Source organism: Centruroides vittatus, unplaced genomic scaffold (assembly GCF_030686945.1).
Source record: "Centruroides vittatus isolate TY-2023 unplaced genomic scaffold, ASM3068694v2 scaffold_654, whole genome shotgun sequence".
NCBI classification, from domain to species: Eukaryota; Metazoa; Arthropoda; class Arachnida; order Scorpiones; family Buthidae; genus Centruroides; species Centruroides vittatus.
In genome coordinates, this window is record NW_027122714.1 from 623,694 (window position 1) to 637,088 (window position 13,395).

A 13,395-nucleotide genomic window follows, 5' to 3' on the forward strand; every position below is an offset into this window, starting at 1 on the left:
ATTTAAAAAGATATGATTAAGATGGAAATTTATTTTTCCAATAAATAATTGACTCTGGGGCTGCTCTTTATATATAATATAATAAAATATCAGGGCCCATATGTAATTCAACTCTTAAAACTATGCTTAGGAGATACAAGATGTGATTTTTTTTTTTTTTTTTACGTTTCCAGATGAGACTTAGAGCTTTTATTAAATTTCATTAAAAAAAACGTTGTAGTGTCATTACTTGCACATTTTTTAAAATAATAATGTAACAAATAAAATAAGAAAATGCGGCGTGTGTCGTTAATGTGTTAAATCAAGATTAAATAAGAAAATCTTTATAATTATTGGTTGCTTATGAAAGCACTCCATTAATTTTCCATGCAGCTCCTAACTCTTATTTAACACGAGCCTATTTAACAGCAATAATAAAATGCAAAAATAAAAAAAATGCACTATGTTAAATTTTAAAGTTTTTAATTGAATTTAAATTTTTTAATTGAATTTAAAGTTTTTAATCACTTGTTAAATTAATAATAAAAAATTTTTAGTCCTAAAAGTATAACGGACCCTTTTTTTTTGAAACTAATATGAATCGATATCAGTAATTTATAAGCCGCATAAACAAACAATCCTGTCATAAGGTTAGGTAATTGTTTCATATAATCAGTGACAAGGTGACATTGTTTTAGCTTCTACACCTCGTTACAACAGATTTATTGAAATTCTTGGCCCACTGCAACTCTCCTTCCTCAATCTCTAGATAATCACAGGCGGAGACTCTTACAGGTCGACAGAGACCTGGCAACGTAGCTTTGAGGCCACCAGCGACAAATAATACACAAGAAATACAATGGAATCAATAGTTTATATGGACAATAAACGTGAGGCCTGGTCCTATTTTGATTTTTCTATAGATTCGACCGCGAAGAAGAGAAAATGTCATTAGTCTGAACAGATTTTTTAGCGTTTGTTACGAGAGTTAATTGACGTCACCAAATAAGTTACTGACGTCAAGAAAGTTAATTTTATAGAAATTCAGATGTCCTCATCAACATCCGATCGAGTTGGATACAAATGTAAAATTATTAAACTTACTTTTTACGAATTAATAAGAAGAAACTGTAAAAATATATGTAAACCCGAATGGATAGCAAGAAAGAATTGACATTTGCGTGACATTTTCCATACAGGTATAAATATAAACACGGCTCAAACGTTGGTAACTTATTTCCATCAATCTATAATTGATCGATACTGAAAATGTCACGTCTACGACGGGAAAATATGGGGATTTTTTCAGTTTTCTACCCACAAAACTCGTGTACCACCGTCGGAGCCAGTGTAAAAAAACCCGGCATTACACAGTTTAAATCGGGCAGTTTAATATCATAGCTGCATGTGGAAATCAGGAAATTCCAATTCACATTTATTACCACTTAAAGCTTTACCAACTTCCTTGCGGGTGGAAAGATTTCCGGACTATTTTCCATCAAACCGGAAAATCACACCTCTCTTCTCATTCTACCGGAAGGGCTCACCCTCCTAAAGGGGTGGACATTGTTGCTGCAGGAATGTTCCAAACTCGAATCGACATCTACGAATGGAAGCCAAAGTTTCCCAAATCGATGACGTAATGGATGAAGATAAACCTTTTTTTTCCGACGTCATCAATATTATAGGCCTATACACTACATGGGGAAAAAATCGCATTATAAATCTCAGAATATAATTAAATTTCTATTAGAAATTAGTCACAAGATTGAGCGATAAACACGTGAGAAATGGTTAGTCACATGACTAATTCAAAAAAATCGTCATTTAAATCCAATTCGATAAATTTATCGTGACGTAAAAGCGTATTATACAGCTTATTGGTGGATTAAATTTTTATCCGTCTCCATTGGTCAAATTGCAATTTTTTAAATCCGATTTCAACGTTTCTCGTCGACGTAAGAAATTTATTGCGACTCTATTGGCCGGATTAAATTTTACTCGCCTTTTATTGGTTATTTATCAATTTTTAAAATAAGAGAGTTGAGCTTATCAAATTCGCGCACGTAAATAAACGTCACGTTGTTAGTTAAATATTAAAAAATGATTTAAAAACACAAAAAATAGAGAACAATCGAAATAATTTCACATTATAAACAAGATAATGTTTAATTAATAGACGAATGGGATAATTTCGTTTAATTAATTTACTATTTTTGTACACGAAAAACATACGAAAAGGTAATTGAAGATATGTGTCGTCACGTTTTGCCATTGGACGGGAACGGTTGACGTCACACACCCAGCAACAAGCAAAACGTGTGCTGTTCAGTCAGCAATTCTCAGTCTGTCGAATCGCTTGGTGACATTGTACATGATATCGCGTGTACTTCGTACTTTACTTCATCTTTCGCTGCGAGTGGTACTCATTGACGTTTACAGATAACGTAAAGGATGATAATGTAAATTATTAAGGGATAAACTAGTCACACGAATGTTATCTTGAAGGTTTATAAGGTAAGTGATCGTTTAAATAGCTTGTTGGCTCCATTGATCAATCTTGTGTTTAATCCACACACAAACACGTATAAGCTTATATCGTAGGTACGTATGTTTAGTAGTGTAAGACGTAAACATGCAACACTTCGCTTGACACCCGTAGAAATTACAAGAGCCATCCTCCCCCTTTCTAGATGCTAAACAAGAAAAACTTTTGTCTAGAAATATAGGAAAATAAATTTTAAAAGCATCTAAAAATCGATATAATCTCCAGTTTTTTTAAATATTAAATCATCTTGGAAGATTAAGAGCAATCTTTTCCTCGTTTGTGAACACACCCATTCAACAGAACCAGAATTTTTGCTTCGCTTTAAATATATTTTTCTTTGTTTTTTTAATTATTATATAATGAAAAATAAGGAGGAGAGATAATTAAAAATATCGGTGAGTTAATGGATGGATTCTTTAATAAATTTCTGTAATTAATAATTAAATATTCATAATATCGATTGTGTTTCTGGCAAAACGAATGCTTCGAATGTTTATTGCTCAACCTGTATTTGTTGATAGTGAATTGGAGAAGGTAAAAGTAATGAAATTTCGGTAAGAAAAACGTAAAATTTGTTTTCTGGACTTTATTAAATGCTCTAATTCTATGTGCTATAATGTTTAACACATAGAATTTCCCTTTAGTTAAAAGCACGTGTAAAGTTATTGACCACTGGCAAAATTAACTTGTTATAATGCTTCCCGGTATCCTTGGATATAAATTATCATTTAGAAAAATATTAATTTCCTGTTTAATGCTTCCAAAGCGAATTTCTTAGTAATTTTTATATGGAAAATCCTAATTAATTCCTTTAGAAATGGGGGCGAACAAAAGAGGTAAATGTATGGATATTGTTAAGTTTTTCTCAATTTTTCATAATAAAATATGGTGATTCGGTAAGAAGATTACATAAATAAGTTATTATCAATATAAACTTTAGAAAAAAAGAGAGGAAAAGAGGAATTTTATTAGGTCATAAAAACGTTCTGATATCCACCTTTCTGCACGACACACAGCAGAATTATGAGGGAGGTTGTAAATGGCTCGGTAACGAAGAATCATTTCGATTCAGCTCTTTCCAACCTCTCTAACACACACACACACACACACACACACACACACACACACCAAAAAAAATCATACGTTGTAGAAAATGTAAGGACCTTTTAAGGAATTTTATAAACGTAAACAGAAAGAGCCCAAAAGTCACTTAACAGGGATGCATAATCTTAAAATTTATCGCGGTTAATTCAATTTTGGGTCATTCTAGGAGCGAAGGATCTTTTCTAGGAAACGACAAGAAACTAAGCGGATTTAACCAAAAAGAAATTGATTCTTCCCCCGTTTTAACGTAAGATATTCTTAAATTGTAAAAGATTCTTTAATATCCGGAGCTTATCGGGTATTAAAACTCATCATAAAGTGAAAGTGAGCGAGTGTAGGAAGTGGAAGAATAAAAGATTCGTTGTGTGGACTGAAACAAAACGTTGGGAAGGGTCTTTATAATTCTGAAATTTATTAATAGATGGCGGCAAGGAGTTGTAGGCACTTCTAAATTAAAAACCGATACTTCCATTAACATATAGATAGCCTTTAAAATGCTCTTTATATTAAGATAGATAAGAATAAATTAAAGTTGCTTGGTGTTCTTTGTCGATTGTGTACTATCGAATATACAATTGTCTTTGCTTTGTTTAAATTCCTTACGTATTATTTTTATAAATTAAGGTCAATTAGTGGACCAACTAATGGAAAATGTCTATAAACTACGTATGTCTATGGCGATATTGATTAAGATGTCTTCCATTCCCTGCATATTATTCAAATAAATAAATAAAAATTCTAACTACCCCCGTATATTTTATTCCAAATTTTCTTAATTCCTATGAGGACGTACTGTACACTGTAAATATATTAAAGGAATATTTTGTCGATATAACTTAAATTAATACTAGAAATTCGGTACCTATTGTCTTCGATTTCACCGTAAAAGTTATATTCATACTAATTATATTTAAGTGTAATTGTAATTACAGTATCAGATAATGTAATTATGATTATAGCTTTTTTCAGATATATAATTTACTTGTCCGTGATACAAATTAATTTAATAATGGGGAAATTTTTGCTGTTTTTATAACTTAAAGTACATAATTAATTCGATTTACTTATAATAAAAATTATATTAATACAGAAACACCCTCAAGTTACATACACTTCTAAAGAGGATAGTCCAGTATAAAAGGATGTCTTCTTACAGGAATATCCTTTTATAGGGATATCTGGAACACCAGATAAAGGGAAATATCTAAGACAACACTGGATAAAAGAGATGAAGGGATATCTGGGATACCAAGTAGAAGGGATTATCTGAGATACCCCCTAGACAGAAGAATGGAGGGATATATGGGATCCAGGTAGAAGGGACTATCTGAGAGAGGAATATATGGAGCATCAGGTAGAAAGGACTATCAAAGATATTGCAAATGGGATTAGATCGATATCCAGGAGGTCAGATGAAGGGGGGTCTACATTGGACACAATTTTTATGAAAACGCTAATGTCAAACGTAGACAGGTTATATCAAAATCAAATTGAGAACAATAAAAGAATTATGAACGTATATATAATTGGTAGAGAATTTTATGCTGGTGTAAAATTAAAATAAATATTTAAAAAATTCAAACTTAAATTTTATAAAGGTCTAATTTTATGCTTTATATTAAAAAATAGCGTAAAACATATTTCATGGATATTATTTAAGAAAGATGGATTAAGTGAGAGGATTTAATATATGTAGAGACGAAATATGAAGGATGTAAGATAAAGTATTTCTACCATATTAAATATTTAATATGAATAGTGACAGTAAGATGCGCTAAGTAGATTAATATATATATAGATATTGCATAACAGTTGAGCAACAAGGGGGTTGCATAATATTGTATAGAATATTGTGCAACACTTAAAATTTAATAACTCAATTAAATATTTAATCTTTAATTTATATATAAATTAAATTTTTTCCAGTGATCTTAAAAATTTAATAATTGTCTCGAAGCGTGCAATGGACTGACCATAGGATTAAAATTGATTATAATTTAACTACCTTTCTCGTCTTACCATCCTTATCGGAAATTATGAATAATATATATTTTAATTTATAAGAATCTAGATAATAATATATTATAAAATAATTTATAAATGACTAGTTTAATATTAAAAAAATGTCAGCTTATTGAGTAGACATGTGACGTTGACGTAGAGAAATTATCGATTTTTTCTTTTTATGATACAAAAATTATATAAACCTTTGCTAAGTTAAATGAAGGAATATTTGTTAATTAAAGGATATTTTTATTTTAGAATATAAATTAAAATTTATTACTAAATCTCCGTTGTTTGCACGTTCTTTTTTTATCTTAAACATTAAAATACCCATTAAAATAAAGTAGAAAAATACTTTAGTATCGTTTGTAAATGTATACTTGTACGAGCCAAACTTATATATTATATAATATATATATAAATTAAATTGAAATAATATAGATTAATTTATATATAATTTATTTAAAAGAATAGTAAAAATATAAATTTATAAATAAATTATAGTTATAATAAAGCAATTTAATTGAAAAAATTTATATATTCATTACGTTATCATGCATCAGATTTGAAAGATTATAAAGTGTGAATTAAGTTATCGAATTAATTAACTTTTATGTTACATTAATTAATTACACGTCTATTTTATTTCGTTTATTATCTTTTATTATAATAAGAATAAATTAAGCAATAAATTTAGATATTAAATTATTTATTTATTTATAAAAAATAAGTTATCAAACACATAAATTAAATTATGCTTCATAAAAATGATTAATATAATTTTTATATTGATTTTAAAATGATAGTGTGATTTTTACAAGTGTTTGCGCAAAACTTTGTCCGGTTTAGAGAGTGTCCTGGACAGACAGTGTTAGATTTATATATATATATAAGCTAGATAAAAATTGACTTACAGGTCAAAAGTTTTCACCTTAAACGAGTTTTTTCTATACCCATAATAGTTTTTGAGGGTCCAGAATCTACACTGTGTCCACATTGGCGTAGCCAGGGTTTTGTTATAGGGGCCTAGTAGAAGCTGTAATTTATGGGGAGGGGCACCAGGTTAACTGGGGTGGGGGTCGTGCCCACTCATGCCCCTTCCTGGCTATGCCTATGTGTGTCCATCTATTCCACTTAAAAGGTCCAATTTCGTGGGTGCCCAGCTTGTGAGTACTTCACTGCATACATATCACTCAAATTCTTTCCTATTTTCGTAATAGTAAACCACTGGAATATGGATACTACTAGTAACTACAGACGTGGGGCGTTATCCTGTGGATAAAAAGCACAATTTCCTGGGGCATCCACCTGCAGGGGGCCCCAAATCGATTTTTTATAACTACTGTACAATACATGGGGCCCCCTAAATCAAATTCGTCTGGGCCCCATGAAGACATAACGCGACACAACGTGTCCCGTTAGAGAGGTGTCCTAAAGGCAGGCGACTGTACTACGTATTAGAGATGTTCGTCAGTATCAATTACAATTGTACTGTACAACTTAAAGGTGTGTGTGTGTTCAGTAGGAATGATGTTCAACTCGAGAGGCTTTCATAATCATAAAATCCATATTTATTTACAAAATACAGCGAAACCTTACTAAGGTGAGCACTAATGGTTCCACAACTTAGTGTAGTCCCCGTAACTGGAACACCTATGCCCTAGAGATGTTTTCAGGTTCCAATTAACAGGAGCATCCAACTTCAGAAGTTTTATTGTATATTATAAAGTAATAAAAATTCTTTCATACTTTACCAATTTATCTTCGTTTTTGAAAATTCCAATAAATTTCCACATTCTTTACTGTTTCTACATTAATTCAAATTCTTTAATATTAAAATAATATCCTTTTAAAAGATAATATCCAGAAGTTTTTCCTAATTTAAAAAATAACAAACTTAATTAATTTTTAAAACTAGAAATTAAGTTTACGAATATCGAACTTTAATTAAATTTGGTTTAAAATGTAGTGTTTTTTCTTTTTTTCCCCAATAAAATTAAAATTAATTTTTATCTCTTTGAAAGAAGAAGACAAATTAAATTTTAAATATATTTTTTTAATTTTGAAAACCAAACAAAATGGTTAATTTTAAATTGTGTTTTGTAAACTGATAAGCAGGATACAAGCAATGAAAATTAATACAGCTATTGTATATCCTTGATATTTATTACCTGTTGTTATTCTCTTAAAATAATCAAAAAAGCTCACATAAATTATGGAAAAAATCCTAAATTTCTGAAGATATTTCATTTAAAATTTCAGGTTTTTTAACGCAGGGTGGCCCGAAAGCTAGTTAAGCAAGATATAAAAACGTCGGTTGTTTTGATTAACTAAATTTTGGGCTACTCTTGTTTAATTGTTGAATATTTCTGTGTTTTAGTTCGAATAATCAAATACGTACGCGTGAACATAATATACGTTTAAACTTATTTTTAAAAATTAACTTGGGTTTCAGTAAAAATTGTTTTACTGTATAAAACGATTTAACAGTTCTACAAATCTTGTTGGAAAATACTTCAAAATTTGTATTTTGATTGGAATCTTGCTATTGACATAATCACAAGTATAATTTTTTCTTAAAATTACGTGAAATGCATTGCATTTACGTATAGTGTATGTAATGTAATGCTTTCCGTATAATATACATTATAAAAGAATAGAATATAAATTACAAACAGACATTCGGGTATTTGACTCGTTTAGCTAATCGATAAATGAGTTAAAATTTGAAAAAATGTTTTTAATAAGTTGTGCTGTACATGCATCTTAGCATTCCATACACACATAAGTGAGTGTCACAAACCACTTATGTGTCCCATCTATACAAGGGCGTCGCCAGGGGGAGGGGCAGAGGGACACTTGCCCTCCCCTAGAAATTCGAAAAAGTTATTTAAATGCTAAGTTTTAATTAAAATAATCTTCTTAGGCTTCTTGTAAGTTAAAGAAAATGTTTTATTTGAGATATTTCTTTTCCGGTACATAGTAAATGATTAAAACTTTATGAATCGTTTCTATTTTACCTACATACAATTCATATCTTCTATCAATTTACATCATCTTGCCCCCCTTACCCATTGGCTGGCGTCGTCCTTGCATCTATACACACACAAACACATACATACACCTACATACACGAGAACACAAAGGTGTAGGTAAACCCACCCATACCTTACACCCGTCTAAACAAACACCTACTCATACAGAGACTGGTCCATTATTAATATTAAATTTTTGTCTTATTCAAAACATAAACACATAAACATACTTTCTCTCTCGTTTTTAGCAATTCTGTTAAAGGGGGAAAAATAATACATTGATTCGTGTCACAAATGCATCTGGAACACGCAAAATATTCTTTAACTGGCTTCTGGGACATCCTGTATACGTGTAAGCCAATGAGACTTTTTGAACATAATTAAAATACCATAAATAATATTAAAAAATTAATTTCGTTTTATTTTTAATGTGATACATTAAAAAAATTCTTCCATAATTGATAAAGTAGGTATTGAAGGTAGGCAAGGTAAACGCATGGAATCGATTTTTTAATTCTTTCTTGAGTTATCAACAAATCGATACATATCAATATCACGTCTTGAGAGAGAAACGTGTTGAATTTTTGTTTTATACTAGGGAGAATATACCTAATTACCCTCCATTGATAACGAGATATAAAGGTATACAAACTGCAAGCAAGCATTAAGCCAACTCGAATTTATCATGTGTAGTAATATATAGAGAATAAGAAAAATATTGCAAACAGTAACGTGATTTTCTTTGCTTTTGATATGTTAAATAAATATTATAATTAGGAGCTTTCACGTAAAAATCCTTTCAATATTTAAATTTTTCTAATGGAAAAACATCTTGTTGTTTCGTGTAAATATGAGAGATGGAATATTGAATTTTATATAAGTAACTTTGTATCTTTATATTATGTATAATTTATATAGAAAAAATTATATACGAAATAATTGTCTACACATGTATTTTGTGTATTTACATAATTACATATACAAATAACTTGTTCAAAACGGAAACCTGTCAAACCGGAAAAATATAAGGTACCGCGCGAGTCCGGTTTACGCAGGTTTTACTGTATATTATATATATATATATATATATATGTATATTATATATATAAATATATATATAAATATATACAATAGAAACAATGTAATTTGTACTGAACATAATACAAATTAATAAAATTCTAAGTATGTATATAGTAAAACATCTCAACTTGAACACCACTGTAAATTACACTCGTGATTGAAACTAGAAAACATCTACACCTCTCTAAATAGGACAAATTTCAGAGGAACCACTAGTGTCCATCTTAGAGAGGTTTCACAGTCTACGAAAATACGTATACAATATTTTTATTTGTATGTTACAGCACACAAAATAAATTGTAGTGTCTTAAAGTATGCTAGCAACTTATACCTGAATACTGTAAAATAATATAAATAAGTTGTTTTTAATATTTTATATTTAATAAATTTATGATTTTATTGTATAAACAATTATTAAATAAATAAGTATATGTTTTTTCCGTAGTGTGACGTAAAAGAGATATTTCTTGAAAGTATTTCTTTTATAAATTCTTTTTCTAACGATCAATTTTATCTGAAAAAAGATGATAGATAACCCAGATGGGATCCCATTAGATAAGAGTGAATGATCCAATTTTATCAAGAATTTATTGTCTGCTGTCAGATTATCCACTAAATATCGAATTATCCAAAATTGAATATTATAGATCAAAAGGTAATTTCAAATCAAATCCCTCCAAATATCTTAACAGAATTTTTTAAAAATACCTTCTTTAATAGAAAATATAATTTTAATATAAAATGTTATTATTTTTGAAATACTTTATGATAAAATATACAAAATAATTTATGTATATTTATGACTCTCCACAAGAAATGATTGTTATTGCATTTGATATATTTGCTTTATTAGAAATTCTTCTCCTTTGAATATTTATTATAAATAATTTCGATGGAATATTTCTATTATTTATTATTTTTTCTTTGTAATCTTTACATTTTATTTATTTTATATTATATTTGCTTTGATTTAAAATGATAACTGAAAAATTTATTTTATATTCTTTCAGTAAAATTTCAGATTAAATTCCGTTCTAAATAAATATTCTCTGTTTAACCTTTTAAATTTAATAATTATATTATTATATTCTACTTAATATTTTATGCACGAAAGTAAAGAAAATATAAATTTAAAATACACGGTTTCCTCAAGATAGAACAACTTTAACATGTTAAAATTCATTTTAAAAAATCCTATCTTCGACTTTCTATTATTATAATTATAAATTACTGATATTAAACAGTTAGTTTTTTTAAATTTGTAAAAAAATATCCTTAACTGGATGCAATTTTGATAATTGGAGATTTAATTTTATATTATTCAAGTAAAATTTTCCTTTTTAAATCCTTACTTTACATAACTACTGCTTCTCCCCCTTTCAAGATTTATAATTATGTTAATAGAAAACATTATTTTATTTTCTTCAATTTTTTCCCCCCAAGTAAAATAAATGAAAAATACATTAAAATTTGTCTTATTTAAGTGCTTTTAAGCAAACACTACTTAAAGTTAATTGATTTTAATCTTACGTTCGACCTTATATAACTGCAAGTATAAATTATGAATACTAAATATAGTTATTTTGATAAGAATTTATAATAAAATTCATCATAAATCCCCTGCTGGATGCAAGTCTGATAGGACAGGATCTGTAGATCGATTCTGATCTCTCTTGCAATCATATTTTCTGGATTCCTTTGACAAAGTAAAAGTTGTACGATCAGAATCTGATATATATATATATAGAAACACAACTTACAGTCAAAATAACTTTACTTATCATGTATACAGAGTAGAGTTTCCAATACATGAAATTCAATTTCCCTCTTAAAGCTAAACTAATATATTTAAAACTTTAGTCTTATGTAACCGTACGATTCTATTTTTTTTATATTAAAAATATAATACATAATAAATTTTTATAAATTATTAATTTATTTCTATTATTTTTATTGAGTATGGCCGATGTTCTCGAGCAATTCGTTAAGGTTGGGATATAAACAAGTCTTGGTAACTAAACTGTGTATCTATTGACCCAATTATTTACCATAATTAAACTGAAAAACAGAAAAAATTGCTCGAGATTAAGTTAAGAATGGGCGAGCTTTAAAGGTGGTTGGGGGTGGATCTTCAAAGTACTTTTTTAGGATGTCGAAGAATATCTTGCCTACTTTGTCAGGGATAATTTAAACAGAATATAACTAATTTAACTAATAAAACAGAACATTTAACTAATAAACATACGTAAGTTAAAAGGGGTGTGGACCCCACAGTATTTTTTATACGATGTGGAAGAATATTCGTGCCAAATTTGATGCTGATACTTTGAATGAATGATATAGAACCCTTTACCTAACATACATACAAACATACATAAATATTTTGACTTATATATATATATAGATAGATAGATAAATTTATATTATTTATATTATATTATATTATATTTACTATTTTGATTAAGAAATGATATAAATTTTAGCGCATTTTATTTATTAATGTACTATAAATAGATTTCTATTATATTATCGATTATATAATTATAGTAAATTGTATAATTTGGTTATTAAATTACGTAAAATAATTCCCGTTTAATTTTTTTAAAGACTTATTCATTAAATTATGTAAAGATAATAATTTGATTTCATTCTCAATGAAATCTGATGAATGAATAACATATTGCGTCGCGCGCAGTTGCTATAGTGACACGCGCTATTTCCCGTTGTTTTCGTACGTATGAATAGTTAAAATTCATTCATTATTAAATTTGATATCGTAAAAATGTAGTAAAATAAAATATCAAAGAACGTGAAGTGTGTGACGTTCAAATTCGATTTGTGTGTGAATAGAGACGATACGGGCCTGTCGAATATTAATAATTAGCAATTAAAACAAAGGATTTTGTCGTTAACAGGAGGATAAAGTTGTAAAAATTTTACTAAAATATTACGTATTTTTGGTGGTAAAAAATAGAATATCGAGACTTTTCGACTAGATTTTAGCGCTTTACACCATCATATGTAAAGAATTTTTTGCCTGTTACACCCCCAACATGTAAGCAATTTTTAGCTTCCTATACTCCAACATGTAAACAGTTTGTAGCACCAATAAACAATTTTTTAATGCTTTAACTCCTTCCTTTGTGGATCTTAGTAAAAATTTGTAGTTTTTTTGCTTAATAATCTAGTCCCCGATGGTATGTCAACGAACTCAAAAGGTTATTAAATGCTGTAAATTCTCAGACGATCTGTAAATGCACAGACACGAGTAATGGAAAGATATTTCTCAAATCGAACATAACTTCAAAAATAAACAAATATATTATAATTTAATTTAAAAATATGAAAATAACGGGATCATCTATCTTTCTACGTCCACGTAATTAAATTTTGATTATAATTTGATAGTGGTTGATGTAATTAAGTTAAAATTCGAGTGAGATCGCTTAATATTAAACTATAATAAGGAAAAATCTGATATCCCTGTCATAACACATTGTGCGGTGATGCAAAATTTCTCTAGTTAAAGGAATATTGAATTATGTTTTAAACATTCAAACTTAAATATACATCGGGTAGCCCATAACCGTTGTAAAGCGTAAATTTTTTATATAATTTTTACTTTCCCGGATGTTATATATCAGG

General features: G+C 28.5%; 1 protein-coding gene across 1 annotated transcript in view; it reads left to right on the forward strand.

The window, feature by feature from the left end:
- The first annotated feature begins 2,280 nt into the window (after positions 1 to 2,280).
- The window catches only part of LOC136989542 (uncharacterized), a 116,849-nt gene continuing 105,734 nt past the window's right edge, over positions 2,281 to 13,395 (forward strand). The window contains exon 1 of the mRNA XM_067287754.1: positions 2,281 to 2,496. The gene's annotated coding sequence lies outside the window, so the exon portion shown is untranslated. The remainder of the gene's footprint in view (positions 2,497 to 13,395) is intronic.